This window comes from Saccopteryx leptura, chromosome 5, assembly GCF_036850995.1.
Source record: "Saccopteryx leptura isolate mSacLep1 chromosome 5, mSacLep1_pri_phased_curated, whole genome shotgun sequence".
Lineage (NCBI taxonomy): Eukaryota > Metazoa > Chordata > Mammalia > Chiroptera > Emballonuridae > Saccopteryx > Saccopteryx leptura.
In genome coordinates, this window is record NC_089507.1 from 100,989,208 (window position 1) to 100,993,650 (window position 4,443).

The following is a 4,443-nucleotide window of genomic DNA, read 5'->3' on the forward strand; positions in this document are numbered from 1 at the left end:
TTTTTACTTTAAAATAAGATATGTGCAGTGTGCATAGGGATTTATTCATAGATTTTTTTTATAGTCCGGCCCTCCAATGGTCTGAGGGACAGTGAACTGGCTCCCTGTGTAAAAAGTTTGGGGACCCCTGCTCTAGAGTGTACGGCATCTCTGGTAAGAATAACTGTCTTGCCCTGGCCGGTTGGCTCAGCGGTAGATCATCGGCCTAGCGTGCGGAGGACCCGGGTTCAATTCCTGGCCAGGGCACACAGGAGAAGCGCCCATTTGCTTCTCCACCCCTCCGCCGCGCCTTCCTCTCTGTCTCTCTCTTCCCCTCGGGCAGCCAAGGCTCCATTGGAGTGAGGATGGCCAGGCGCTGGGGATGGCTCTGTGGCCTCTGCCTCAGGCGCTAGAGTGGCTCTGGTTGCAATATGGCGACGCCCAGGATGGGCAGAGCATCGCCCCCTGGGGGGCAGAGCACCGCCCCTGGTGGGCGTGCCGGGTGGATCCCGTTCGGGCGCATGCGGGAGTCTGTCTGACTGTTTCTCCCTGTTTCCAGCTTCAGAAAAATGCAAAAAAAAAAAAGAATAACTGTCTTGAGATCATTGCCAATCCTTCTCAGAGTCAGAGCCCAGGGCAGCGTATGCAATGAGGACAATGTTCTTAGACTTGCAAAAGTCCAGCAATTTGCTCTGGTTGTGGTATGGGTGGCATTCTACCTGTGGAACGCCAAGCAGAAATGTGGGATTATAGATCTACCAACATGAAATTAACAAGGAATATACAGTGCTGTATTGCACGGTGTCAAAAACAGTTAAGAATACCAGCAACATGGGAAAACACATGATTGTCACCCACAGCTGTGCCACAGGAACTTCCAGAGACTTAACTCTGGCTAACTGCCCTGAGGTAGCATCTCAGTATTGCTTAATGAGCTCGGTGCTCATGGAGACAAGACCGGAAGTTGAGATCAGCAGATCTCTCAGACTCTCAGGCTGGAAACATGGTCGTGTCCCTGGGTCTTCCTCTTGGCCTAGTAAACTCCCTCCAACCAATCAGCCTCAAGTTGGCCAAATTCTATCCCTCCCTTTAGAGCTCAAATAATGTCCAGCTTCTCCCTTAATTCTTTACCAACTACTGCAGGCAACACCAGCTTTCTTTCCTTTCTCTTAATTGATGATCTTCAAGTGAAGGTAAATTTCCCAAGGGACAAGAAGTTTAACTTTTTAGGACCCTAGTCTGTATTTTTCATCTAAAAATAAGAAAAATAATAAGCCTTACTAATATTTAATATATGGATTGAATATTATTGTCTGAGTTTGCATGGAAGAAATTTAAAAGTAGACGGGCTAATCCAGGGAGTGCGGGCCCTCTGCAGTGCAGAAGTGTTGCCAGTCACTTCTACACTCCTGGTTTCTTTTATTATCTTACAAGACAGGTATATATGTCTTGCTTATTGAAGTGGATTTATCTTAACAAATTGCCTTTTTAATCAAAAATAATTATGGTGGTAAAAAGTACATAACATAAACTTACCACTTAAACCATTATTAAGTGTATAATTCAGTGTTATTAAGCAAATTCAGATTGTTTGGGAGTAATTTAGTGCTATCAAGAGGCTCAGTGGTTCTCATGGCACAGAATACAAGAGCTATTAGACTTAGACTGACCAGTGGTGCCACTGTGGATTGAGCATCAGCTTGCGCTCCCCACCCCCGTAAAGGCACATGTGAGAAGCCATCAATAAGTTGATGCTTCTCATCTCTCACCTCCTCATGTCTTTCTCTTTCTCTCTCTCTGAAAAAAAAAAAAAAGTTGTTAGTTTAATAGTTCCAACTTCCCAACTTACCCACCTTTTATGAGATAAGGAAAGTCAATAAACTACTAGCTCTAAATTTTAAGAACCAATCGTCATAACACCTAGTAGATTATACTCCAATCTGACCCTTAGATTTTTTTTAGTAAAGTGACATGGCCTAGAGAACTTCCTTCAACAATGGGAAATACGTTTAGTTCTCTTGAAGCAGCTGATGTCTGAAAGCACAATATATACTTCTCACAGAAATTAGGAAATATTTCAAAATGAATATGAAGCAATACAATATCCCCTAATTTTTGTGAGAAGTATATGAGATGTAGTGCCATTGGTGACTTGTGAAAATGAGAGAAAATTAAGCTAAAGAGGAGGGAGAAGAAGCCAGAAGTGTATTGATGGGACTAATCTGGTTGTCGGCAGGCTTATACTTAGGTCCTGGCTTGTTCAAGATCAACTCCAGCTGCGTGATATTAAAGTTGGACACACCAATGGACTTGGCCAATTCTGCCTCCTTACAGTTCTCCAGGACCTGGGGGGGAAGGATTTGTGAGAGGTCAGTGGTGTCACTGGCTGATGAAATGTCATAATGGGAGCACACTCAGGGCATGGCCCAGGGATAAGAGTGAATATGACCCAGAGCTAAAGAGAAAAGTCTGAAAGGTTCAGGTGTCAATAAACAAAACAGGAATTGGCCAAATAAAGAGAATAAAAAATAATAGAGAAAGTGTGCAAGAAAATAAGAGCAAGAAAAAATGCAGGTAGAAAGAACAGAGCTAAAAGAGCCAGTACAAGCTGTAGCTGAACACCTAGAAAAATGTGATTGAATGACAACAAAACAAGCACCAGGAGGGCAGGAGTGGGGCAGCTGCAGCGTGGGAAGTAGGGTGGCGGCCCTTGTTTTCTCTCTGACCTTGTTGCCCATCACTGGCCACCAAAACCCCTCTGTTCTAAGCTCACATGCCCTTTAGTTGTTTCTTGAACGTGGTAGGTTCTCTCCCATCTAGAAATCACCTTGACCTTCTTTCGCCTTCTATTACTATTTGTCCAGATATGCAGCTAACGATGGGGTCATTTCTATTATACCACGCTCAAGGCAGTGAACCCACACTCAAGCTGGCAGACTCGGAGTTTCATACCTGGGTCCTCAGAGTCCCAGTCCTGCACCACTACCTGGTCAGGCTTATTATTTTTTCTTAATATGGCCAATTCCAGTTTCTAATATAAGGCTCAGTTCTGCGTCACTTCCTCCAGGAAGCCCTCCTAACTTCCCATTGTTCATGTTTCCTCCATAGCCCTTGTCACTCGTTTGTCATTATTTTCTTTTTAGTCTCTCCTACTTGTCAGAGCTATCTGAGTTGCGGGGACTGCATCTAAATCATGACTCTCGGCCCAGCCCATAGCTCAGTACCTGGGACATATTAGTGACCTAGGAAAGGCTGAAATTATTTGACTGTTATTGCCTGTGTGTTTCCCATGTGAAATGGGCACATGTGTGTAAACTTGATAGCAGTGAGGGCATTCCTGAAGGCTGGGTCATACTCACAGCTGAGCGTGGGGTGGAAGAGCTCAGTGAGAGAGTGGTGGGGAGAGCCTTGTGAGAGGAGGAGGAGGCTGGTGGCCTGGACCCAGGCCATGTGGAGTGGGCTCTGTTTGGTCCCTTCATAGACACTGAGAACTGTTTCTATCTCAGTGTTTGAAACACAGTAACTGCTTAGTAAATATTTGCTGGGGGGGAAAAAGTAGCTCCCCAAAGTGCTTCGGGTCTGGCCACTGCTGGACAGATGTTGAGGGGAAGACCCACAGGAAGTCTTCACAGTCTCTGCCTAAAGCTCTCCATAAATGTCCCCAGGTACAATGTTCTCTTGGGATTTGAGGTGAACTTTCCTGAGATTACAACAAACAATTGTCTATTCATGGTGATGATGGTGCTATAGGCACTACTCTAGGTTCTACAAGAAGAGGTCAGAAGCCCAAGGGGCACACCATGGCCAGGAGCCCTTGCCTTAGACACTCTGATATTGCTGCCTGGATCTCCACACAAACACCAAATACGAGTGAAAGCCATGTGTCCAGCCTTCTGCTCTGAAATGTCAGCCATGCTTATTTCTAGATGATGGATTTGTGATAAACTTTTCTGTACATTTAGATTTCCCACACTGAGCAAGTAACATGACCAGACAAAAGTAAATCTAGAGTTTCCACTTTGGAGAAAATTTTCTTTTTTTTAAAGAAGGAAGTGCATATATTTGGTCTCATGTCCCCTGTGCTATTTATTCTCTCCAGCGAGGGCAAGGGCCTGATGGACAACCCTGTGATCCAGACCATCGCACGGAAGCACCAGAAGTCTTCAGCTCAGGTAGGTGTGGCACCCGCTGGGCTGGGAGGGCACCTCTCTGCTCACTCATGGAGCCACAGGGTGGGCGGGGGAGGGGAGAACTCAGTGTGTTCCAGCTGGTGACTGACTTGAACTATCCAGTGTTCACCAGCCACTTGGGGCTGCCATGGTCCCATAAACTCAGATCCCACGGGCAATTCTCTGCTTCCCAAGCTCCCAGACCACCTCCCTCAGCACCCAAGCTCAGTGGAACAAAAAGGAGTTTGTTATTTTCTTCCTGGCTCTAATGTCCTACAGTTAGGGGAACTGGACA